Source organism: Rattus norvegicus, chromosome 17, assembly GCF_036323735.1.
Source record: "Rattus norvegicus strain BN/NHsdMcwi chromosome 17, GRCr8, whole genome shotgun sequence".
NCBI lineage: Eukaryota > Metazoa > Chordata > Mammalia > Rodentia > Muridae > Rattus > Rattus norvegicus.
The window spans coordinates 70,462,246-70,489,873 of NC_086035.1; the positions used below are offsets into that span (position 1 = coordinate 70,462,246).

Consider the following 27,628-nt stretch of genomic DNA (forward strand, 5'->3'; position numbering starts at 1 on the left):
TAAAATGAATGAAGTGTATAAATTATCACATTTTATATGGTGTGATATCAAATCACATCTTCATCGAACTTTAGGACTAAAAGACATAAACATAAAAAGAAATTATTTTAAACAAAAGTAATTTTTTTAAAAATTCAGGGAGTCACAAAATGCAGCACACCTTGGATTCCTTTTCTTTCTTCTCCCCTTTTAAATTTTATTTTATTTCATCTCTGAATCCACAAACCAGCTGAAAATTTTTTTGTCCCTATTGCTTGCACTTTGGACCGAATGGATAGTCTAAAGAATAACCCCACAGGGGTAAGAGAATTCAGTGTTAGTTCATAAAACGTGGCTTTGTTGGCACTGTTCCCTTCAAACAGTGGAGTTACTAAAAATAATGGGCTCAGGAACATTTTGTTCTTCAAGTAACCAAAAATAGTTCCTTTGTCATCATTCTTAATGGAGCGAACAGGTCAGCTCCATGGCAATTTATAGTGAGACTAAAGGTCGTCTTCCTCTCCTTGCAGATGTGTGCTTGAGTTCAAATACATAGTCTTCCTAGTGCTACACATAGTCTGTGCTCAGTACACAGGGAGTGAGGGATTTACAACAGTCTGTCATATCAAAGACATGGAATGAAAGAAATAGAATAAAACCAAAAAGGAAGTTTGACTATTTTTCCCCTTCTTTCTATCTTAAATATGAGCATCTCATTTCATCATCTTGCTTCACTGGTTAATATTTTAGAGGTAAAGAGAGAAATACCCTAGACATTTCTTGTAGCAGAAGTACAGAGAACTGGTGAGCTTTAAGTGTTAATGATTTCCATTCCTCGAAATATAGAAACCATTCTAAGTCATCCATTCTTTTTACTATTAATTCATGTGTACCAAAAGGTGGAAACCCCATTGAGCGCATAATTCATCTCCCATTTAGACTTAAAGCTGAAATGCATTGATACCAGGAAAATCAGTGATCCTTCTTGGGGTTCTTAGTTTTTTAATCAAAGAGTTCAAGAACACAGTGAAATCGAGGGTTTGAAGACAATTTTATTAGAGTTAAAAAGAGAAGCTATGAGACTTAGTACCCAGAGGGAGGCAAATGGAGGAGCAATTGAAGAGTCATGGAGTTAAGCAAGCATTGACGTCAGTGGTATGGTTGTAGGCAGTCTCATGGCAGGACAGGAAGCTTCAGAAGAAGAATGGGGAAACCCAAATTATCAATAAAAGCACATTAAGGCTCTGGACAGCATCTAAGGAAAGATATAGGGGACAATGTGGCAGAAACATAGGCAAATCTACCAGAAACCAATGGAGACACAAGTTGTAGGGACAAGGGATTCTGGGAAGGAAAATAGAGTATATTATTAAAGGGAGAATTATTCTACCTATCTCTTTGGTAAGACTTGTAAGCTTACCTTCCTAGGGGTGCTTGGTAGAGGAATTTCAATCCAGCAACATGGCTGCTGCAGCAACGGATCACATCCAAAGGTCTTCTAGGACAGTGTGATCTGGCAGGAATTCAGACATGCCACACATCTTTAATCCTTCTGGCTGGAACACAGAAAAACCCTTAACACACACTTTCCAGGTAAAATTAGTGTAAGAGAACAGCATGTTTAAAAATGATGTCTAATTGAGGAGCAGACAATGTGACAAATCAGAGAAAGATTTGACAAAATGAATCAGAAACAGAATGCACCGTACTCTCATTGGAAAAGCTCAGGAAAGAGCAGTACAGAAGAGAGAGTCAGTCAGTTGGGAGTCAGTGCAGTGAGGGCACTGCAGTAGAGTTGACTTAGTTTGTGAGTTTACACGGTTCAGTGCAGATCAATAGAGGCTGTTAAAGCCCAAGGATAAACTCAACCACATTTGAACAAATTGGCATAGCTTGAGGGCAATGCAGTGAGAAACTGAGAGAAGCCAGACTGGGTCAGTCAGCCTGGAGAGGAGTTTGAATCAGAAGAGCTGAGTTGAACCAGCCAGCAAGAGTTCAGAAAGAACTAGAAAGGGTGAGCTTACTCAGCAGTAAGCCTCCAAGATAACAATTACATCGGGCAAATAAAAGATACATTTATAGTGATCCCTATTTCCCTAGGTCTGCTCCCTTAAGCAAATTATTGGCCCTGTCCAATTGAAATATTAGGTTACTACCCAGATCAGAGATTCTAGTCTTTTCACCAGAAGGAGTTTTTCCTTATTAACCTTTATTGCTTACTCTAACATCACCTATGTTTAAGGGTGATTTCTTGAAATGAGCCTGGAGGCAGGGGGGGGGGGGGGACTGGAATTAGAACCTTTTGGAAACCAGAGCAGATTAAAGTTATTTAATAATAAAAAGTCCTTTGATATGAGATGTAATCACCTTGCCTTCCTCAGTAGCATTCTGCAGGAGTGTCGCCTACAGAGGTGTGGGCTTCTGAACATTGCTTGACTCTGTAAAAAGTCCTGTCACAAAGATCAAGTTGTCTCAGGAGCCAGATGTGACTGTGGGTGTTGGCTGGGGCACTAAACTCATCATCTCTACCTGTCTCTCTCTCTCTCTCTTGGCCTCCTGTCTTTTCGCATGGTTGCGTTCCTGGTCTGGAACACTAGCTTATTTAAGGCCACTGTGGTCAATATTTATATCTTGACACACAAATGGATTTGCATATTTAACTGAAATGATAGTTCCACTAAACGGTATTTGCTCTTCTGATATGTGGCACATTGTGACATTTTCTTAGTCTATTCTGCTGTGTTCAGTTTCATTTAGAAAAATAAAAATGCTGATCAAGACAAATGGAAAAAGGGAGATTTCTGCAGAAAAAAAACTCACTCTCCTTATTGCTTTAAATGCAAAGCATTTTCCCAGCGTAATATTGCTATCTTAGAGTGTATGAAAGCTATAAAAAATGATACTAAGAAAAAGTAAGTCTGTCCAATGTTTTATCCATACAATGCATTTGTTTTCATGAGTTATTGAGTATTTCACAGCATTTCCTTGAAAAGTAAAATAATGAAGGACTGAGAAGACAAGATACTATTTCAGGAAGACTCTGACATGGAAACATTATTGTCTAACAACTGTACCACTCCATAAATGTGTCACACCTTAACCTTTCACTGCTGGAATGAATTAGTTGTTCTGGAAAAAGATAGTTCTGGGTTTCTTACAGTTTTACCAAGAAAAAAAATTATACCAGTTATATTTGACTGTCTTCAACAGAGAAATAAGCATATGATTGTTCTAATTAGTAGTATTGGTACTATAAATCATAATACTAATATGATATTTAGATGCATCCTGTGTCTTGGGCTTCCTTAGAGTATATTAGTCATTCCACAAAAAGCATACAAACCAGGAGAAAAACAGGGAAAGAGGGAAGAAGAAAATAGACAGAAGAACATAGAGAGAAGAGTCAGAGATGTACGGTACTTAAACAGTTTCATGAGGAAGGTTAAATGGCTCAGTCTGTAAAGTCATGCTACTCAATATGGTGACATGAATGTTTTCTCTATTATCTATATTAAAAATCCAGGACTGGTATATTAAAAACTGGACTTGTCATCCAGAACTGGGAAGGTAACACAGAAGGATACATGAGGCTCACTGGCTAACCAGCATAGCTGAATCACTGACCAATAGGACGCTATAACAAAAATAAAAGATATGATGTATGAATTCTCAGAAGCAAGAGCCAAGGTTGACTTCTGGCCTCCAGATAACATACAAGCACACATCCCCCCCACACACACACACATCTCATACATGGTGGGGAGAAGGGGAAGGGAAAATACAGGAGCACACGCACTAATAAACAAGTTCACAAATTAAAAAGTCAGGGAGCATCATCTTAATAGCACTATTATCATTCTTAAAGCCAGACCAAGTTCAAGAACAAAGAAGTTATAATGAATAGTTAAAGAGTTTACAGAAATATTTTAAAACCACTGAAGCAGTGGTGAACAGAAGAAAACACTGGAAAATTAAATAGAAGCTAAACTCCAATGCCATACCCAGGACATTCCACTCTTTTCATACCAGCGAAAGCTGGTTTACTGGAGTATTAAATCGAATTACAGCTATTTGTAACTTGGCGGGTTGGTATTTTTCCTTGCTTTTCAAGCAAAATTTCAACATGCTTTTGTCATAATAAGCCACTAGGGAAGCCTCTCTGGAAGCAAAGCCATGAGAATAAGGATGATTGGCAGCTCTGTCCGCAAGGCAGAGAATGGCATGTGTCTCATTCCCAAGAAGGGCACGAAGACTCCTGTCATCAGCCAAAAAGTAGGCTTGTGAGGATTTCACAAACATCCTGTATTATTTTAAATTAATAGAAAAAATTATCCAATGTTAGAGAGGTGGCTCAGTAAAAATATATTTACTGTACAAGGGTAAAGAGTGGTTGGTATTCAGACCCCCAGATGCTGGGTAAAGCCCAATGCAGTAGTGAGTATCTGTAATACTATCACACTTAATAAGGCAAGAGGCAGAGGCAGAGGCAGAGGCAGAGGCAGAGGCAGAGGCAGAGGCAGAGGCAGAGGCAGAGGCAGAGGCAGAGGCAGAGGCAGAGGCAGAGGCAGAGGCAGAGGCAGAGGCAGAGGCAGAGGCAGAGGCAGAGGCAGAGGCAGAGGCAGAGGCAGAGGCAGAGGCAGAGGCAGAGGCAGAGGCAGAAGCAGGGAAATAATCAGGACCTAATGGACCAGATGACCTTATGCATACGGTACTGACAGCAAGAGACTCTGTCTCAAACAATGTGAAGTGAGAGCCTACGCCTGAACATTTCCTCTGAGTAACTTCCAATGTCGCTATGGGCATCCACTCCTATTCACAAACACAAGATACCAGCATACCCACTTCTACAAAATGAGGATATGCATATGAGAGCGTGAGGGAAAAAAAGGAAGGGAGAATGATGTAATTATATTATAATCTCATAAATTAAAAAAGTAATAGAAATGCTCATGAATGGGAGAAATTAATGACTTTGGAAAGCAGATTTTAAAACATGGATCTGAGGCCTTTCTGATATTAAAAGTAAATTTCATTCATTTGACTTTTACTCACTTTAACAAAGTCAACTCTTTGTACTCTATCTTAGTCCAGAGTCTGACAAGTATTTCAATTTCCCCACCTTTGAAAGGACCGCTCATTTTTATCTATAATTAGAACTTCTCAACATCAGTATAAATAATTTGAAAACCAAAATACACTATACCTGTCTAACCAGCTTTAAGGAATTTGTTGAGAGTCAAAATGCCAATGGTATATATTTAGTAACCAATATTTTATTTACTCAAATTGATATTGGAGTATGATTGACATTAGGGGGATGGAAAAAGAAGAGTTTGTCACTCAAGGAAAAGTAGAGTTGGTGGCTGTCTCCTTAACAAAGGTCAGGATGAGGGCGGCCATGTTAGATTCTCCTGAACAATAACTACTTTACTTACATTCATGCTCATTTCCTTTCATTCCAGGCTTTCATGTCTGCTATTCTGTTATTTCTATAGAGGATTAATATATTACCATTATATAATCTATAGTGGTAGATTTTTAATCTGCCTGCTTGCGTTTATTTGAATCGAATTGTTAGAGAGTACCATAGACATCTCTAGAGCTAATGTTGCTGGGATTAATTAAAACTATTTTTTAAAAAGAAAATTACTTCCCAGTAGTTCCAACTAAAACTTCCGATCAGCACATTGCTCAACCCATGTCAGAGAAACTTCTCACAGTAGATAGTAGTTAACAGAGATCCACACTGGACAGCATGTATGCTGTCCATGTATCTGTGTAACATCAAGCCAGAGATAAAATTTCAGCACAAATGAGGGAAGGTGTTCAAGATGCCCCACCCTTAGCCAAAAGGCCAATTACAAATAATATCTGCTAGAAAAGAAAAATCTATTTTCTTCAAAAGAGTTTATCCAGCACATTGTAGAGCAGGCCCAATGCCCAGGTGTAGTTGGCAAATCCTGACAGTACCTCACAGTTTTGTGTGTACTCTTTGGTTTTATTTTGGTATTGGTTTTAAGAGAGAAAGAACATAAAGTTGGTGGGGTAGGGAAGTAGAAAAGATGAGGATTTTGGAGAAAAGAAAGAATATGACCAAAATGTATAGGATTCTCAAAGAATAAATTAAAAAACACTAAAAGGAAAAAAATCTACTTCCCAAATATGGAACTTGTAAAGTAAATCTGATAGAATTACTCCTTAATTTTAAAATATGGAGTTATATATACTTATAAAATTATATATAAATATATTAAATATTAAAGTTATATATATATATCACTACTGTGAAGTTCACTTCCACATTCAAAGGAAACAAACCAAAAATTAGTTTTCATCATTGAGAAAAACAAGTACTAGTTCATTTCTCTTCAAATAAGACTATTTCTCTCTGTCTTTTGCTTGTTATCTTTGTGAGATTGTATCTCATGCATTTAAGTTGTCTTATTTGTTCATCAAATGACTTCCAGAATACTAGAATTCTATCAAAATCAGCAGACTTTTGTTTAAGGCATTTGACAGTAATTTTGGTATCTGCAAGGACCTTGTAGACACAAAATAACATAGCAATAGAAACAGGAAACAAAATTCAAGTAATGGTTGTAGATTTGAGGGGAAGACATCTTTAAATTATTTCTCTAATTTTTGGTTGATATATCACATCCTGTTATTTACATCAAAATTCACTACATGTGTGCATAAAATTCTCAAAGAACAAATAAGGATTATTTTATTAAAAATTCAGCAAATAAGCAGAACTGAGAAACCTACCAAATGTAATGAAGCTGTCAAAACGGTGCAAAAAGATACACCAGCAGACGTATTTTTTCCAAGAGAGAATAACATAAGACCTGCCCACCACCATTCCATGAGGTGCTGATAGAGAAAAATACCCAGAGACCCACCTGCAGCAATGCCATGCAGGTGGGATGTAGACCCTTAGAGAACTGTTTTCTGCCACCTGTGGTTAGATGGGAGAGAAAGAGAAACAGTTTAAGCATTATGGAGAGAGATGGAATTGGAGATAAAAGGATGGGAAGGAAGAACCTCTTCTGAGTACCCAGCCCTGCCACTTGAGACTGTGGGGAAGTCGTAGCCCTTGCTGCTGCTTAGGGCTATGTCTGGGTCCAGGGCGGGCCACATCTACATCTGTGGCCAGGCAACAGGAAGTGTCCCGGTCGATGTCTCTGGCTCATTTACCATTGAGACCTTGAGGATGTCCTAGGTCTGGGCAGTAGTCTGGGACCATGGAGATACTCAAGGGCTGTGCAGAACTGGCCAGCTCCTCACTGGCTGTGGCAGTCTGGAGAGCTGGCCACACCCCTTACCAGTGACAACACTCAGGAGAGTAGGCCCTGCCCCTTGCCTGGGCTGCACATGCTCCTCACCACTTGAATCAAAGTGGGAGAGTTGGCCTCTGGGGTCATCAGATCAGGAGAGCTGTCCAGGCCTCTCACTTTCTGTCATCCTTTGGAGAGAGGCAGGCTCTGCTTTTCACCCACCGCAGAGCTGGCCCTGGTTATGAGAGTACAGGTGAGAGCAAAGGAGATCTGATCCTGCCACTTGTCTGACATCGGGTGGCTTGGGCTTGAGGATGATTCCTCTGCCCACTTACCACCTAAAGCAGTCAGGAAAGCCAGTGTCAGGGTCATCACAGCAGGAGAGATATCCCTGCCTCTTAATGGATGGAGCATTTGCAGTAGAGCTGGCCCTGATAGAGATGGCACAGGTGAGCAGGCCTCATGGTTGGGAAAGTGGGAATGCTGGCCTAGATCCTAGCAAGCTGCAGCACTTGGGAGAGTGAGCCTTGCACCTTGACTAGGGAGACCATTGGAGATGGCTCTGGAGGGCATGCGTATGAGCTAGTATGAGTTCAGGGGAGCTGACCCGACCTCCTACCAATAGTGGCAAGTCTTCAGGCTGACCACCTAGACCCAGATTCATCTGAGTTGGCCCACCCCAAAATCTACATCATCTTTGAACTGCTGGAGCATCTGAAGGGTTCTGGTAATCCAAAGTTGCAATGTCTACATGACACAAGAGAAAAGCATAACTGGGAGGAGTTCCCATGAGGTTCCAGAATAGATAGTGTAGATGAAGCCAGAGGCCTTGAACCAGACCAATGACTCATTGCAATGAAACTTTCAAGTAAAGAAGTGTAGAGGGATGCGGTGGGAATCACTGTGGCACACTATAGCTGCCATGACAATATTGTCTCCACGTTTTGTTTATTATATTTTATGTTTTGCTTGTGTTTTTAAGTTTACTTTCGTGCAGGAGTTTGCAGGGACTGAGGGAAGATATGAGGGGACAGAGAGATGAGTGGGATCAAAGACTCAGAGAGAGAGAGAGAGAGAGAGAGAGAGAGAGAGAGAGAGAAGTTAACACTGATACACTGATATCTATTAAAAGCTTCAAACTGTATTATTTTCTGGTATGGGTGATTCTTATTTCCTAGCTTTTACAATGATGGAATGCATTTGTGCAGGTCTCCTACTGGAAGGGTAAATGCAGAATTGTCCTCATGTCATTGTTCCCAAGACACGGGGCTTTCCCTCCAGCTTGTTCTATGTTTATCTTGGAATCACCAACAGGAATTCAAATTTCATTGTTCATAGAGTGGCATTTCTGTAGTTTGAATTCTATTGTTTACATGCACAAGGAGCAGCATTCAGCATTATTTCAATGTCACGATGCACACCTCTTCAGTCTGTACAGGGATATTTATTGAGTGCCAGTAGATGGTAAACCCAGGCTCCCGCTTTAAGGAGTCTACAGACAGATAATGAGGGCAGGCAATTCTATCATTGTGATGCTGCATGGTGAACCCTGGGAAAGACAAGGGATGCCTCAGAGAGTCAGGAGAAGACAAAGCATCACCTGAAACTGTGAGGCACAGGCCTGGAAAATCACAGGCTGCCCAAGGTACTTCCAGAACTTCTAGGGCAGAACACACTGCACCAAGGCGCTAAGTGTCCCGCTTAGTGCAAGGACATCCCTACTGTGAGGGCTATGACATCAGAGCCTAGCACGTGCTTAGACCACTGATGACCATTGTTCTACGCTGTCTGAATGGCACAGGCCTTTACCAAGTGAACACTCTGTGACCCTGACATTTGTTGGGATTTGCGAAAGCATTCTCTAATTCCTCACCTAGTTTCCCATGAAACGTGGGTGTTATGTTCTTCTGTATATAGAACTTGCATGGATCTGAAATAAAAGAATGATGAGAGGTCTTCCCTACCACAGCATTTTAAGTTTTGGAAAGGACACGTTTCATTTAGATGTACAATACAAAGGCTTCACCTTCTCCCTAGGCTCTGTATTTTATCTGAAGAGGCTTGTCCCGTGGCTCTATATTTTAGTTTATCTGAAGAGGCTTGACTGTCATTCTGTCTTCCTTGTTCACTTATTCCCTGCTCATTTCCAGTTCACAGGCTGACTGTGTTAGAAGATTCCAATTTAAAGAACCTTTATATATATATATATATATATATATATATATATATCACATATATACATATAGTATGTTCATATTTCTGTGTGCATCTTCATATTCGTGTGTGACGGATGGATATAGAGGTCAGATACCTATGTAATGCGTCTTCCTCAGTCCCCCTCAATTCTTTCTATATTTTGGAGACAGTGTCTCTCTCGTGAATCTGGAGTTTACCCATTCATTCAGGTTTACTTGCTGGAGAGCTAAAGGGACACATCGAAACACCTACACCCAACCCTGGGTTTATAGATGCTATCACTGTGCTGAGATCTTAATATAGGAGCTGAGGGTCTTCATGCTTCCAAAGCAGGCACTTTAGATACCAAGCCACCTTTCTAATCCTTCAAGGCATCTTTTTATAGTTAACCACAAGCAGCATTTGAATTGGGAAAATTTAGTACCATTTTTTTTACTATTGCTATCGTTGTTGTTAATTTAACCTGATTGTGATATTGTGTGAATCAGGAAGCCCTGGTGCATGATGGGAGATGTCAGATTCTATCACCTACTAGCTGATTTTCAGTGGCACCTGTGCAGCTTCTCCATAAATTGTAAATGAATGTTTTCTTTGCCAAACCGCTGCAGCAGGAAGGCAGGAAGCAAAAACACATTCAGATTCTTGCTGTCACTGAGTATTCTAGGAATGAAATATTAGGTGGCCGTAGGAGAAATACAACTTGTAGAAGGGACATCGTGACACATGCATTATCAACTCCTCTAACACTCTCATCGCTCTCCCAACACAGAAATAATGGAGGTCAGCAACACGCCTTCCTCCACAGCAAGCTTAATGCTGGAGGGGTAAGTACAGTGCAGCAAGTGACCTCTGGAGAGACATTTGTTGGATGTTTGTGATTTTGTGCAAGGCCGAGGAGTGCCCTTTGGTTAATCTTTGCATGATTTTGGCATGTGTCATCTGAAGTATAGGCGTGATCTCGATTTTGACTCTGCAGATTGAAAGAGATTAACTTCCTCACAAAACATCTATTTCATGGGTGAGATGCGGTCTGATTACTATTCCATGGGGCTTCCTGTGGCCCAAATACACTGTGTAACCAAAAAGCTGAATTTCACTCAGGCTTTCATTTTTATCTTTCATCCTTTTCTGTTCTTTTAATATCATCCTAGACCACAACTGACATGAACATCGTTGAGAATTTCTTGTGTGATAATGAATATCTACTTTATTCTATGATCACGAATATAAAGTAATAGTTAGGGGTGTTCGACAAGAGCCTTCTCAATTCACTGAAGTTTTATAATCGATAAAACTGGGGAGTCATGACTGTTTATGTATGTTTCCCTTCAACATGAATATCTCTCAGCACACTCATCTTCACCACCAAGGATGCTGCTAGAATGTTCCCACGTATGTGTTGCTGAGACATACAGAAAGGGGTAGAGATGGGTTCTCCTAGCCATCTCTTCACTTTTTATGAGGGGTGGGGGTACATTGTGAGAAATCCAGAAATCTTGCCATAAGAATGATCTTTGGGTGACCCTAGAGTAGCTAGGTAAGTGAACTCTCTAATTTCTCTTATGCATGCACTTTCCCTAATCCTCATATTCCTTCTACGTTGGTGGTGATTCTTTTTTTTTTTAATTTATTTATTATATATAAGCACACTGCAGCTATCTTCAGACACACCAGAAGAGGGCATCAGATCTCATTACAGATGGTTGTAGGCCACCATGTGGTTGATGGGATTTGAACTCAGGACCTCTGGAAGAGCAGTCAGTGCTCGTAACCACTCAGCCGTCTCTCCAGCCCCACTGGTGATTCTTTTAGCTCCATTACTCCAGCTTCCTAGGTCTAGACTTCCAATTCCATAGTTATGTAGATTAGTAGCCAAGAGAGTCAAGTGGACTGAAAGACTGATGCAGTCACCTGAGTTCACACACCCATATGTGCAATTTTAAAGTCTGTCTTTGGGATCCTACAAAGACTCCCTGCTTCCTGAGGGCAGGAAATGAAAAACGACTATTCTCATCAACTTCTATCAATTTCTTTAGGAATTATATGAGACAGTGAACACAAACCCAGAGCAGAAAGTTTCCTCAGCACTTAGGAGGAGGAAGAAAGGTGGAAAAGAAGGTTGAAGCCACCAAAAGGAGACACGCTGTGCCTTCGACTTTATTTCTTATAGATAGAGGACTTCAAACACACTCACTGGATTTTATTACTGAAATTTGCAAAGTGTGCATGCCATCCTTCAGTCAAGGTGACTTCATAACTGACAAAACAGACAAGATACAAAATCTGTGTATTGGCTTTCTACAATATTAACACTATAAACAGTGAAACACCACCCATTTCTATAGGGCAACAAATGATTGTTTCCACACAGATGGTAATAAGGAAATTTATGAAGAAGACTATTGTAGGAAGTAAACACAGAAACAATGAAAACAGTCTCTGCCACACCCCTGAAGCTGACTACAGCTGCAGGGCAGGGCCTACAGACAATGGCATCGTAATGTCTTCTCTTTTCTGCACCCATTCATTTACAGCTAATAATTAAAAGATTAGGAACTCCATGTCTTCCCACCATGAGGTAGAAAGTCTTGCAGGCCACACCCTGATGACTATGGGCTTCCCACATAGTGAGTCATTTACAGAATTCAGGACTCAAAATCTGCCAAAGGAATGGAGAAGCATTAAGAAGGTGTTTCTTGTGAGCCTACTACAAATACTTGTTTTGAATTTAAGTTAAATGTTAGAGAAATTTATCATGTCCTTTTGTCAGTTTTGTTAAACTATGACACAGAGAAGGTTGGGAGGTTTCTAGAGATGAGGAAATAGATAGATTCTCCAGAATGATGTATTCAAGAACATTATGAATCACAGTGATATTTTATCAATACTATCAAACTTGCAACTGAATTACTAGAGAAGTATAAAGTTTTTAATCTGATTGTTGTGATGAATAAATGATGACTATTGAAGTAGATATGTTTAATTTGATCAAATTGTACACAAGGCATATATTCACTGAACAACATATAACATTCATATAGATGGTTCTTGAGATATACATTAGTTAAAATAAATGTAATTTAATATGGTTAATGATACATATTAACATGATAGATAGGAAGATAGAGATAGAACGAAAAAAAGACAGACAGACAGACAGATAAATGATAATCAGTGAGCAGACAGGAAGGAAAACATAGATGGTAGATAAACAATTGAAAGAGAGACTAGACATCTTGATAGATGTTAGATAAGCTTGTGAGTGGGCATTAAAAAGATCACAGATTGATATACAGTACATGTGTTATTGATAGATCAATGATTTCTGGATACAGACATACATACATTCATACATACACACATCCATACATGCATACACACATACATGCATACATGCATACATGCATACATGCACACATACCTGTATACAAAATGCATGCATACATACATGCATACACGCATGCATACATACATATATGCATGCATTACATATGCACATACACACATACATACATACATATGTGTCTATTGACAGAAGATAGCAACCAGAGATAGAGAATAGAAAGTTGGAAGTAGTAAATATGCCTGAGAGCAATTTTGGAGCCTTAAGTTTATATCAGGTGCTTGGGCTGCTCTTAGCCGTCTTCCCTGTGCTGTAGAGGATATGACATTCTCCTCGGCATAGCAAGCCTGTGTCACTCTTGAGACTAACCATCTTATTTAATACTCAGAGAGAAACATTGATACCATCATTTCCTTCATTCATTGCTCTCTCGCAACCTTTGGCGCTAGGAATTATCTTTCTTTAGTTCAGAATATTCAATTTACTCTCCAGTATTCTCCAAGGCTAGAGTTTACTCAGATGCAAACTTTCAATTATAAAGCAACTTTACTTCCATTTAGACTGCTCTGTCTCCTCAGAAATGCTTAAAGTTTCAGGTACAATCATCTGCGTAGCAAAAAGAATCATTTTTTTAAATGTCACTTTAGTTTCATTTCTATTTTTAATAAAACATCATTATAGAAAACTTTAAACAAACATAATTTAATTCTTTCCATTATCATGAAAACTTTAATGTGCAGGAAGGGCATTCCATTCTTAGAGAGGCTTATTTAAATTGGTGGTCAAACAAGACTCTTCTAATAAAAAAATGTGAAAGATACAGAAATATAAGAACAGTATGGTCAAATTTAAAACTATGTGGCAATACCATCGTCTCTTCTATTAGGGTACTGCATGTTTTATTATTTTCAAGACTTATTCCATTTTTAGCATGTAAATGTGTATGTGTGTTGAGTGTGTTGTGGTGTGTGTGAATGTGTGTGTGTGAATGTGTGTGTGTGAATGTGTGTGTGTGTGCGTGTGTGTATGAGTGTGTTGTGGTGTGTGTGTGTGTGTGTGTGTGTGTGTGTGTGTGAACATTACATATGTAAGTATTCCTCCAGATGCCAGGGAGGGCATCTGATTGCTTGGAGCTAGAGTTACAGCCATTTGTGAAGTGCGTAGTATAAGTGCTGGAGCCTCAGATCTGACTCTCTCTAGACAGAGCAAACCATGTTCTTAACTCCTGAGCCATTTCTCAGCTCCATCGTCCTTTTCTTCCTCATTTACCCTATTTTACACTATCAGCCTTTAAAAATACCCTGGTAATTCTATCCTTTCTTAGTTCCTTCCTAAGTCCTTCCCCTGATGCATTCTGTATGTTAAGCACTGTCTCAATGTGTTCTGCAAACACAGGGCTTGTTCTCCTTTCCTATGGAGCATTTGATAAAAATCTTCACTCTATCATACTCAAGATATGAGTTGCTCCTATTTTTGTGCTGATTATTATTATTATTATTATTATTATTATTATTAATTTGTTTGGTTTAAAGTTATTCTCTTATGGACATTACAATGTTTTCTACATAACATTATGTGATATAGAATATATATTCTTAATGTTCAAGTGTTTGGCCTTTCTATCTATTTCTGGTGGCTAAATTTTAACTTTTGTAAAGTTTGAAGCAGAAATAAATCTGCCTTTTTTAAAAACAGGGATTATAAAACATTCAGCACCACTGAAAGAGTGACTCATTTTACTTTTAATCTGCCAAAAGATCTTCCTAAGTCCTTGGCATAAGTTCAATCTTAACAGAATTAAGTTTACTTTGATGAAATTACTTCAGCTAATAATTGTATAAAAGGTTCGTGAGCCATTAATGAACCAGGTGAAGGCAAAGCCGAGCCTTTTGCTCATAAATGAAATACTATATTGCAATACAGACAATAGTCACCTTTAGGGTTTACACTACTGTCTCAGTTTCTCTTAATGTCACAGGACTTCTGGAGGACATGCTGCTTTGTGGGCATTGTTTTCCCAGAGTACAGTTTGTGGTGACTAGGAAGGCTTCGTTGAATCTATCTTAGTTGCATTTCTATGTAAGCTATATTATATCAGAATATTTGGAACACTTATGAGACTACACAGAGCTGATTTAATTACGCAGTGTTTTGGGGACTCTGAAAGTGCACCTTTCTGAGTTTTGGAATGGTGTATACAAACAACTGAAAAATATTTTGAGGAAATAAAGCAAAGGAAAATTTGTTAAAAAAAAAACTCAAAAATGGACATTTTAAGGCATAAAAGACGCCACTTGCAGGCATCCATGATGAATTTACAGGCAATGAAAACATCATGAGAGTTGAAAACATCTTTAGTTCTTGAATCAATCAAGACCCTTTTTGTTTGTTTGTGTTTTGTTTGTTATTTTGCAAAGAAAGATAGTGCCAAAACAGGATACAATATTAGCTTACAATGAACTTCCTGAGGACCCACGAGATACCAGAGAATAAGGGAATGCCTCTTCTCCTCTCTTGTAGCCTGTGACTGTTACACTCCTTATTCCTCTTGGACAGCGCTCAGCTGTGGTACACCATATGCTTAACTTTATCCACTCACCACTGAAATTTATGAAACATATAATTCAGGATCCACATTTTTAAGTAATATATCCATGTAATATGTAGAAAATGGGTGTATAGAATCTATATTACATAATACATCAATATACACATTAAATTACATTTTATATACACATTTGGGAAAATGTATGTCTGCAAATAAACAGTCATATCAGAAAGCCTGCTCTTTGCTGATGAAAATTTGAGTAACCCATTTTTGGTTTTTCTGTTTTTATTCAATGGTTTTGTTTTTAACAGACTATGGTAAAATTATGCTTAAAAACAAGAAAGAAATACAAAATAAATCTTCTTTGAATGGCTTAAACTCAGTACCTGTCTAAGTTCAAATGATCTCCTACCTCCATTTCAGAGAAGAAAGAAACACTGCAGCTAAGACCCATGCTGAGCAGACACCGCTGCCCCCTTCTGTCCATGTTCTGGAAGGATCCAGTGATTCCCTGGCCTTCGGCTGCATGAAACTTCAGAAGGAACCGATTTTGAAATTACAAATGTGTGAGCTACATCCTTAGACCATCTGAGGCTCAGGAGGAAAGCACAGGATCCTAAAAACATAGAATTAAGATATACATCCTTCATGTTGGTCCTGTTAGTGTAGCATAATCAGAATAAAAACACTGGCCTTCATCCTTAGTAACACAAACAGAAATGAGTGCATTTTCTTTTTGGTTTAAAAAATTCTATTAGAAGCTGTCAAGATGACTCAGTAGGTAAAGATACAAGTCTCCATGCCTGACCTCAGCTCTGTCCCTGGGACCCATGCCATGAAAGAGAAGAAACAACTTTTGTGCACGCACGTGTGCGCGTTCTCTCTCTCTCTCTCTCTCTCTCTCTCTCTCTCTCTCTCTCTCTCTCTTTCTCTCTCTCTCTCACACACACACACACACACACAGATGATAGGTAGGTAGGTAGGTAGGTAGGTAGGTAGGTAGGTAGATAGATAGATAGATAGATGGATGGATGGATGGATGGATGGATGGATGGGTAGGTAGATAAAATACCAGCTTGTAAAAATATAAAGGGCTGAGAGGCTGGCTGAGTGGATTTTGTGCTTATTATTCAAGCTAATGAGCTGAGTATGATTCCTGGGAACCCACATAAAGCAACAGATATGGGCCAGTATTCTTAGACAGGAAAGACAGGAGGGACTGACTGACCATCCACTAGCCAAACAGTAAGCTAGGTTCTGTTAGGGACCTTGCCTCAAAATATCAGGTGGCAAGAGAGGATGTTACCCTACATCAAATTCTGTCTGTCTGTCTCCATGTGCACAGATAAATGTATCTACCATAAACACACATACTCATACGTCATCAATGCCTGAGTATATAGTGTAGCATATTTTTGAAAGAGTGAATATAGTAAAATAAGTTATTAATGTAATATATCTTTGTATGTATTCATTATAGTCTTATAGTAGTAATCAAAACTAACACATTAATATAGCTTACTATATAAAATATTTAATATACTCTGGAATATGCATATGTATGGATACTTATATATCTGTGTAAATGTAGTTATACATGTGTCTGTATAGTTTAAAGACTATAGCATACAATGCAGTATATGTATATATCATATGTAAAATGCACACACAGTACATATACAGTAAATGTGCACATACACATTTGCATGCATTTTTGCATTGGTCACTGAAACCTTCATTTAGTGCTGTAGTTTGTGAGAGCTTTTCCTCAGTTTGAAGTTTCCGTTTGTTTTCAAAGTTTACACAGCCAAGCTTTATTATTATTACGAATTATTCCAGTGTTTCTTCAGAGCAAGGTTTGATGTAATAATGTCCTTTGATCCACAGACTCACAGGCACAGTCTACTTACAGCCAGAAAAGGCACTGTAGCCAAACTCCTTTCTTACACGTGATCTGAAAAATTCTATTGAATTCTGTTTGATGTGTTTAGTTGGTGAAAAATATAGGCAATATAATAATAGCCTTGTCTTACCCATAAGCAAATTTTAAATGCTGAATCAACAGAAAATCAACAGAAATAAAAGGGGAAAGGGACAAAATTGTTCTGAAACTAATCTACTCTTGCCATTATCCCCAGTGGTGACACAGGTCCTTATCAAGGGTCACTGTTCTGATGAAGGCTTCCTTATGTCCTGAGACAGACGTGCATACACTGGCATATAAAAACGTAGCCTATTGCTTTCTTTCCCTTCAAAGTCTTAAATCTGTTTTGAAACCCTACAATACTTGTTTTAAAAATTAGGTCACCTATCTCTGAAATAATTCAGAAATTTGTTGGCTTATGAAATGCACAGAAATGTGTCATTTTTCAAATATAGCCTTGTGTGGTACTCTTTGCCAGGTACCAGGCTAACAGAATTCCCTGAGTATTTGGAACGACAGACAGGATTTCCTGCAACCTTTTCTCAGACAGACATATGAGGTCGTCTTTGCCTTGCCATGAAATGATGCTATCATTTCCTGCCAAAAAAAAAAAATAGTTCTTGAGAATCAATTGAGAAAGGTAAATTATGTTAAAAAAAGATAATAAAATGCAAAAAGCCTAATGCGGACAACTGGCACCAAAACATGTTAATCCTCCTGACTTCCAGTAACTGAGCTGGCTTTAGCTTCCTTTTCTTTCACGGACAATTAAGCTTTAACCAAGCACACGGTGGACATGTCAATCCTGGGCACATTTTAACTGGAAGAGTCACCAATGCTGCCTTTGATTCGCTTCTTGTACACTGCACCCAGAATAGTTATTTGATCTAAAGAGTGATCATATCTTTAACGCACCATTTGTCATGGATTAACTGGCAATCTGTTTATACTCCCTCATAAGAGTTGAGATGATCAACTTTTAAGAAACAGAAAAATGGTGGGCTTTTTCCCCTCACTGGCCAAGAATATGAGAATATTACCATGTCCTAGGATAATAGCTTTGGCTACGGAGGTGGACCTTTATAACCTGACCACCAGAGTCAGCTGATTTTACCTTTCAGGATAGGTGTGCATCATAAAACCTGATGCATTCAGGATGACAGAATGGGAGGGCTTTCTGTAGTTCCAGGAGGAGGATGAACAGCAGAAGGGTCTCATGTGGATCCCATTAACTGCATGACCTCTAGGCTTGGGCTCCTTCTGGCTCTGAGAAATAGTGGGTAGCTGGAATAACAGGGACAACTGGTAGAGACTCTGAGGTAGGAACTCAGGAGAGAACCTGAGTTGGGCTTCAGTGCTTTCTCTTATGTATGAAAACAATGACCAGGGGCAGCAAATAGGAGAAGCCGTCACCACCCCAAGACTGAAAGCTCCAAAACTTTATACACATATCAAAGTAGGGCTTTTCGTTCACTGGAGCTCCATCTCCAGAGAACCAAAATTATGGCACAACAGTCTAGAGGGAATAAGGTGTCTGTCTCTGATGGTTTACCTGTATCTGTGAATAGTCTCCATTGAGATGCCAAACATCTCATTGTTCCAGCAAGCAGTTCAGCAAGAGAAATCAGCTTCATTGACCAGAAACTACTCAGAGAGAGTATGGAGAATTAACTCATATGCATAAGCGAAAACAAGAAGAGGAATTGGAAGAGGAAGAGGAAGAAAGAAGAAGGAGGAGGAGGAGGAGGGGCAGGGGAGGGGGAGGGGGAGGAGGAGGGCAACCATGAAGAACCATGCCCATATTCTATAGTTCACAGTTATTCAAAGTCATCAGTAAAGGTCTGCCTGAACTTTTGTAGACTTCTGTGTGGCTGTGGTCTACCTTCTCCTTCCCCCTCTACTTCTTTAGTCCCATCTTCTGATTTCCTTGCCCGAATCTTCACTTCTTCTGTTCTCTCCCTTTTTTTCTCCCCTTCTCTTTGCCCATTCTGCTGTTAAGAATTCTGCTGTCTAAGAGCTGAAGTTTACAACTTAACGGCATAAGAAAATAAATGATTCAATAAGGAAAAGTCATATTAAAGCCACCAAGGTACTTTCTCTCACTCACAGCAGGAGTTTGCCTGTATTATTCTTGATGGAATAGTATTTTGTGAGCAAAACATTCAAAGATAAAGGACGGGTGGAGCTCCTTTTGATTAACCAAGGCAGTATTTCAGGTAGAAATGCATACAGAGAGCCACTTTATGACCTATGTATTAATGATTATACACATGGTTGCATTTAATAAAGTCCTGGGTTCAATATTCAACACCGCTTAAACCAGGAGAGGTGGTATCTATCATGTCTCCAATCCTCACATAAGAGAAGTAACACCTAGAGAATTAAAAGGTGAAGATTGGCTTCAGCTATGTAGCTAGATGTAAGCCAGCCTGAATGACATGAGATCCTTTCGCAGCAAAGTGAACTTACAATTCTGGTTACTGCACCACCCTCTTCTAGTCCTTTTTCTTTTCTTCTTCAATTTTCTGAAAAGCTACTGTTCTTGTACCTACAAGAAAGATCCATAGAACTGGATACATCATACTCCACAACACAACGAAGTGAGTCTTTCTCCGTGCCACCCCCACCCCCTTTGGCTTCTTGGGTAACCCATGGAAATGACCCCCAAGGGCTTTGTTTTAGTTCTGGTCTTGTGACTCACAGTCTTCACTCCGCACAACATTCTCCTTGTTCTGTTTCTGTCTTTGCCTTTTACAGTCCAGCAGTGATCACCTCTCCTGTTTACCGCCTGAGCTCGGCTCCAACAAACTTCTTCACCTGTTCCTGGCTGACACACGGATTATCTCCCGTGTCGCCTGCAGTTGCCAGTGTGCCTTGGCAATACGAATGGAGCTGCATTCACAGGACTCTGAGAATAGAGCTGGCTTGAACTCTCTATTTCCAAGATGGTGTCACAGTTCAGCACGTTCATCCACCCAGATGATCTGGGCACTGTTGAAGCATCAAATCCTGTTTCCTTTCACGTGCAGACACTTACATGTTCACATAAACCTATATTGGTTTTGCTTAAATTTTTATTCAACCGCCTCTGTACCTTACAGCAGCCCACCATTCAGAAAAGGAAAAGACTTTACAGTCGCAAAGTGCTATGCCATAGGATGTGTGTCTTTTCTCACATCTTCAATGTTCCTTAATTTGCCACAGGAGAGTTTTAACTGAAAACTTTAAAATGTTTATTTAATTTTAAAAAGCAGTCTAAATAAAATCACTTAGAATAATTTAAAACATTTTTTGGCATAAGAATGACTCAAATAAGCATTAAAAAAAAACCCTCTCAGCCACCTGCATATGACCTCAACTAGGCTATTTTTTCCTCCTTGCATTTCTGACTTCTATCAGTGTTTCCCGGACTTTCCTCATCCTGTAAACACGAGCTGCCAGACCATTTAAGGAAGTTAACTCAGAGTTGACTCCCCATCCTTGTTTTCAGAAGAAAAAGGCAAATCCTTTGCCCTACTTGCCCCCTCCTCCTCCCCACTCCACGTCACCCCACCCCACCCCTCCCCGCATACCAAATTCAAATAGCTCTTGGGACAGGACAAACCCACTGTAAGAAGTAAACACTTAACAGGATGTCTCACATAGCAACAGTCTCCAAGCACCAGAGGCATGAGTCACGCTGAGCACGTGGAGGGATGGCTGCTCCTCTCCAGGGTTTACCAAAGCTCTGACTCAAGGGTGGAGTCCAATTACAGAGACATTTCACAGGGCTCAGCACCCTGGTGATGTCAGCTGATCCAGTTACAGTTGGGGGATCAGCAGGATTCAAACAAGAGGAGGGTTCATTCAGAGTTCCAGTCAGAGATTCCAGAGGCCCTGCCAAGTAAATGGAGATTGCAAGGAAAAAGCCATCTATAATAGAAAGTACTGGAAGTCCGGCTTAGCCGTTGCTCAGGGCGCAAACAGATCCCTGTCATTATGTGAGTTGTCACTTCAGGGCAGTGTGGGGAACACCAGACTAGGTTTCACTGGCTGGCGGCTTGGCTTTCTTAGTTGACTTTTATGTGTTAAGGGATCTGTTGGAGGAAAGGGTCTATTTTTACTCATCATTGCTTCTCCATCTGTTTTGCTATTTTCTATAAACAGAGATTAGCGCAGCCCATTTTAATCGGTGAACTGGCAGAGCCAAGGAGTAATAGGATGATAATGAACGTTTCTGCTCCACAACAGAGCTTGCAATTCCTGAAGGAACCTTCAAGCTATTCAAAAGAGGACAGCTTTAAAAAAAAAATAACCCTGAAGGAGCATTAGATTCACTTTAATGAATATATTTAATGAATACTTTAATACATATATATGTATAAAATCAAGTATATATATGTATATGTAATCTTGGGGAAAATAATATTCTCATAAACTTCTTATCACAGACAATTTTTTGTTCTGTTCTCTTTCTATAGGATTTAAAAGCAATTTATGAGTCAGAGCCCACAATCACACTGTGCTGAACACAGACTGACCTCACATTCTTGAATAAAAATCCCCTTGTTATCTGTTCTTAAGATGCCCACACAAAAGCCCAGAAGAAAAGTGTCTCGAAGTAGAAAGATTGTTGAAAGGGAAATACAAAGTCTTGCGGAAAGTATATAAAAATTGCCCAAATGTAACCAATTGTACTGTGGTTAAACTGAAGTGCCCTTCTGCAGAAACTTCTTCACCACCACAGGAGTAAGTGAGCACAGAACTCTGGCAAATCATCGGCTTTCTAATGGATGAGTGTGTAATGTGTAGATGGCGGATTTTGACATGAACATAGGAGACGAACATTGTTCTCTCCTATGAAAATGATTTACTGTGTCTAGAAATGACAGTCCAGCCTTAAGTGCTAAATCTCTGTTTCTGATTCGCAGCCCTATTGCTTCAACTCAGTCATTTTTGATGCTTTATTTTTCTTTTTAAAATTAGCTTACAAGGGAACAGGATCACACATGGGAACTTCATAAGTATGCCATTTAGGTTGCTTCTCCCACCCACACTCCTCCCTTATCTCCCTCTTCCCCGTTTCTGGTCTACAAGCTGACCTTTGTCTCAGTAACATATTGTCTTTAATCTTGTAGACTTAAATGGGTTTTTTTTAAAAGATTTTTTTAAGGTTTTAAAAGAGTCTTTAACATCTTAACCATTTTTTAAGTTTAATGCAATTTTAATAAAATACCCACCAAGATTTTTGGGGGGTGGTGGTGGGGGTAAATAAATTCATCCAATAACAAACTATAGGTAAAAAAAATAAAAATAAAAAGTACTAGAATTACAAAATAAATTTAAATAGTAATTTGACATTCTGCTCTATTTTATTTATAGAAGAGTGTATCATGAAATTAATCACTTTAAAGTTTGTGTTTCATTGCTTTCCAGGACATATACAATTGTGCATTTATTACATCTATAACTATGCAAATATATTTAGATCACACACAGTGATCTCGGTAGCTACTAATAGTAACCCTTTTATTTTCTCTAAAGCTCTGGCTAATTAATCTATGTTTTGCCTATGGGTGTATTGTCTGTGGCAACTTTTCTAAAATCTTTTTCATTATACAAAATTTTCATTAAGCTTTATTTGTTAATCTAATCTCTCCATCCAGTTATAACAGCCACTTCCTTCTCTAGGGTCTAACACAGTTAGGCTTCCTGGTGCTTTCTAACCATGGAGCCTTCCCAAACCCTAGATCTAGCCAGATCTCACATCCATTTTCCTGATCAAGTCTGCCATCCAATCCCACCCTGGCCGGCTCCACAACCAATCTCTAGGCTTCCAACAGGATTTACCCTGCCTTCTCCACAGCCACAGGAACCTCTTACATCATCCAACCTTTCCACCCATTTTCAGATAGATCCCCACATTCAAGGTGTATAAGAGTCCATCCATCCTGACTTCATTTGTCACAAGCCAAATGCAACCTCTATGCCTAAAGCCCCTATATATGCTTTCTTTTATTCCAACCTGTTCCCTACATCTCAGACTTAGAATTAATGAAGTCCATAGATCTCATCACAAAAAATATGATCAATATAAAAGAATAAACAAGTATCTTCTCTCTAATGTCAACACAATCCCATAGAAATGTTAGCCAATTGTTTATATAAGACTAAGGACACAGATTTTAATAGAAAAATTATGAAAATCATCAAAGAATTCAAGGAACTAAAGAAAAGAAGAAAAAAAAAACCTCAATGAAATTTAGGAAAAAGAACTTTAGGAGAATAAATACTCAAGATATGACCCAAAAAACTCAAATGATGATGGAAATATGAACAATCCAGCATGAATTTGAGAATATATATATATGCTTAAATGGAATTTTTTGCCTGAACTCACCATGCTCACTTCCAAAGGCCAAAGACCATGTAATAGAAATCCCACATCAGGCATTAGAAGCTCTTTTTTAAATTGTTGTTCAGGAGACTCCCCAAAACATTATAGGCTTTTGCTATATGCCTTGGTTGCCCTACCCATCCATAGGTGAATGCAGGACTTTATTACTGAAAACAACACACACCTAAGGAAAAAGTCCCAGAGGTCCCTAGGTTGAAAACGACCTGAATCCCTTCTCAGTGAGAATTAGCTCTCATGGTACAGAGGGTGCCTTGTAAGGTTCCAAAGCAGAAAAGCATCTGACAATCCTACTGATCTATGAAGATTAAGAACCAGGGCTATGATCTACATGGCATGACAACCCCAAGGGTGTAAGAGTGCCATGTATGCACTCGCTTCGGCAGCACATATACTAAAATTGGAACGATACAGAAAAGACTAGCATGGCCCCTTCACAAGTATGACATACAAATTCATGAAGCATTCCATATTTAAAAAAAAGAAAAACGAATAAAATGCATAACCAGCATCCCTCTTCTTGGATTTAGAAACAGTTCAAAGAGAGGGAATTCATACTTGGTGCTGGAAACCTACCAGCTACCCAGGTATTCTGAAGTCATAGATCACAAGTACTTAGAGTTGCCACTTTAATAAGCCAACATAATCCCTAACTACATGCCTGTTATTTGCCTTCATACCCATAGATAAATGTAGTCCTCATTCATAAAAAAAAATTTGCTCTTTGAAACAAAGACAATTACATGAAACAACAACCCATCAAACATAGAATTGTTGGGCACAGTCCCAACAGATACATCTATAAAAGAACACCCACACCTAATCCTCTGAGAGCATTGCAGAAGGAGTAGAAAGATGGAAAGAGCCAAAGGACCAGGAATTGTCCTGTGACATTGTTATCTCCCAGTAACATTAGAAGCTATGTCCAGACAGTCTCATTAACATCACTGTCTAAACATGAGCTGAACAAAGATAACAAAAATAGATATGTCAAAGTGGATGGAGGAAAGACCAGGTAATCTCAAGCACCATGCAAAGAACTTCCGGTAGCCAATAATGGTGAGAGTGGAAGAAATGATGTTCCTCAAGTAAAATCTCACCAGTTGCTTATCTAATACATAATGATCAGCCCAAAAAGCATACAAATAACATACAAACTGAGCTTGTTATGTTGAGGAGTATGTATGCATGTACATATGTATGTATGTATGTATGTATGTATGTATGTATGTATGTATACAGACACACACACACACAAAAGACATCATGACCAAGAAGCAAGTTGGGGAGGAAAGGGTTTATTCAAGTTACACTTCCACATTGCTGTTCATCACCAAAGAAAGTCAGGACAGGAACTCACACAGGGCAGGAACTTGGAGACTGAAGCTGAAGCAGAAGCCATGGAAGTTTGCTGCTTACTGGATTACTTCCCCTAGCTTGCTCAGCTTATTTTCTTATAGAACCCAGGACCAGCCCAGGGATGGCACTGCCTTTCCCCTTGATCACTAATTGAAAAAAAAAAATGTCTTACAGCTCATGAAGGCATTTCCTCAAGGGAGGCCCCTGTCTCTGATAACTCCAGCTTGTGTCAAGTTGACACACAAAACTAGCCAGTACAAGTTGACCCCTTGTCAACTTGACACACAAACACATCACTATTAAGCTACAACCCTTACTTTCTTATTCATCCCCAAGATCTTAATAACTTTAAAAGCCCCACAGTGTTTACAAATTCAAACATATTAAAATTTCAATCCCTTTAAAATATCCAATCTCTTTTGAAATGTAAAGTCTTTTTACAATTCAAAGTCTCTTAACACAGTCACAATCAAAATCAAACTCTAACTGTCCAGTGTCTGGGATCCACTCACAATCTTCTAGGCCCTAGCTTCATGTACTCCACTGCTGTGCTGTTCTTGGTGGTCATCTCAAGGTACTGCCATCTCAAAAACACTGCTATCTTCTGCTGCCACTGGATTACACTTTCACAAATAGCCTCCCTGGGCTCTTTTTATGGTGCCAAGCCTCAACTTCTCTGCATGACCCCTTCAGTTCTGGGCAGTACCAAGCATCAGCTGCTACCCCTTCATGTTTCAAAACCAATATCACCTGGGAGACTCTTACACATTACCAAGTCTGGCTGCCAACATGAGCTACAACCTGGCTGCCTCTGGAACACAGATTCTCTGTGCTGTCAGGAAACACTTCCTAGAAGATTTCACCTTAAGGATGCTAGTTTCTTCTTAATTGCTGCTAATTTCTTAGCTCCAGCTGACGAGCATCAATAGTCACAGTAAGGCAAAGGTTTCTCTCTGGCACTTCTGGTGCCTTGTTAATTACAGCTGATTCTTCAGCCCCAGCTAACCAAAATCACAAAATCTCCACAATCAAAACAGCAATGGCCCTGATAAGAGTCTTTAATCTTCCTCTGAAATTTCACAAACCAGGCCTCCATCTTATGCACTCTTCTGAACATTATCTTCCACGTTCCTACAAAATATCCCATGGGGCTCTTAACATCTCAATGGTTCTTCTAGCTCAAAGTTCTCCCAAAATCATGGTCTGGCTGTCACAGGAATACAGGACTCCTGGTACCAGGTTGTCTGAGTCAGAGTTTATGTTCCTGGGCAAAATATCATGACCAAGAAGTAAAAAGGGAGGAAAGGGTTTATTCAACTTACACTTCCACATCACCAAAGAAAGTCAGGAGAGGAACTCCCTCAGGGCAGGATCTTGGAGTCAGGAGCTGCGGCAGAGGCCATGGAGGGATGCTGCTTACTGGCTTGCTTCCCCTGACTTACTCGGCTTGCTTTCTTATAGAACCCAGGACCACCAACCCAGGAATGGCACCACCCACAATGGGCTGGATCCTCCCCACCTTGATCACTTATTGAGAAAATGCCTTACAGCTGGAACTCATAGATGCATTTCCTCAAGGGAGGCTCCTTTCTCTTTGATAACTCCAGGTTGTCCTAAGTTGACACACAAAACCAGCCAGGTGTGTGTGTGTGTGTGTGTGTGTGTGTGTGTGTGTGTGTGTGTGTGTGTGTGTGTGTGTGCAGTTAAGGCTACACCTGAATTTTCACTAGTCCTTTTGTCTCTGCATCTCAATGTCTGGGATTATAGGTATGTACCACCATAGCACCCATTGATGGACAAACATTTGTTAAGGTCAACTTTTTGTTGATGTTGCTTATGCTTTCAATATTATATCTGTACAAAACTCTTTCAGGCTAAAGAATATCTCCCTTTTCTAAGGACTTTATCATTTAGCATATGAATTTTGAGTCAATAGATAGACAATAGATAGATAGATAAATAGACAGATAGATAGATAGATAGATAGATAGATAGATAGATAGATGAATGATAAAGATGTTGTATAATCCATGTTAACTTTTACACGTGAATATCTATTTTGTCATTCCTACTTGTTTTAAAGGGATTTTTCTTCCATTAAACTGACTTTGCTGAATTATCAAACTGTATTACTCTTATAATTGTAGGTCTTAAACTACCAATCCAGTGTTAATCTCTTTGTCTGGCCTCATACCTTTTACATACATTCTTTATTTCTGAGACTTTGTAAGTTTTAAGATAGAAAGGGATTCCTATTCTACTTTCTTTTTCAATATTGGTTTTATAGTTATGTATGTCTTGTTTTTTTCCATCTGTACTTTAGAATCAGCTTCTCAATTTATGCAGTAAAAGCCTTTAGACAGCCAGTAGGGTTTAAGCTGAGCAAGAAACACATTTTGGATTGTGGCACATCTTCCTAACAAATACTTCTATCTCATGAACACATAGTATATTTAAGTAACCTTTTGAGAATTCTTTAGATAACACTTTATGGTATTGGTGCCTAAATACACTTCTTTTGTCAAATATATTTAAAATAATTAATTTTTTAATAAAGTGGAATTTTTCACTGATTTTTAATTTTAAATTTTCCTTACTGCTGTTCTTG

General features: G+C 39.1%; 2 long non-coding RNA genes and 1 other non-coding gene across 5 annotated transcripts; 2 read left to right on the forward strand and 1 right to left on the reverse strand.

The window, feature by feature from the left end:
- Nucleotides 1–1,011: 1,011 nt before the first annotated feature.
- On the reverse strand, nucleotides 1,012–20,105 carry LOC120097919 (uncharacterized). 3 transcript variants are annotated; one of them, XR_005495815.2, is made up of 5 exons: nucleotides 19,969–20,105; nucleotides 19,737–19,815; nucleotides 6,882–6,937; nucleotides 1,400–1,535; nucleotides 1,012–1,170 (listed from the first exon to the last, which is right to left on the reverse strand). It is a non-coding gene; the product is annotated as an uncharacterized LOC120097919 (long non-coding RNA). The 3 variants fall into 3 exon arrangements; XR_010059499.1 differs by having other exon boundaries at nucleotides 1,012–1,234; XR_005495693.2 differs by lacking the exons at nucleotides 1,012–1,170; nucleotides 1,400–1,535; nucleotides 6,882–6,937 and adding exons at nucleotides 13,660–15,396; nucleotides 15,756–15,959.
- On the forward strand, nucleotides 19,528–21,749 carry LOC134482871 (uncharacterized). Its single transcript, XR_010059500.1, has 3 exons — nucleotides 19,528–19,867; nucleotides 20,025–21,247; nucleotides 21,414–21,749. It is a non-coding gene; the product is annotated as an uncharacterized LOC134482871 (long non-coding RNA).
- A 2,282-nt stretch (nucleotides 21,750–24,031) lies between these two features.
- LOC120098044 (U6 spliceosomal RNA) lies at nucleotides 24,032–24,138 on the forward strand. The gene has a single exon (XR_005495974.1). It is a non-coding gene; the product is annotated as a U6 spliceosomal RNA (small nuclear RNA).
- Nucleotides 24,139–27,628: the final 3,490 nt, after the last annotated feature.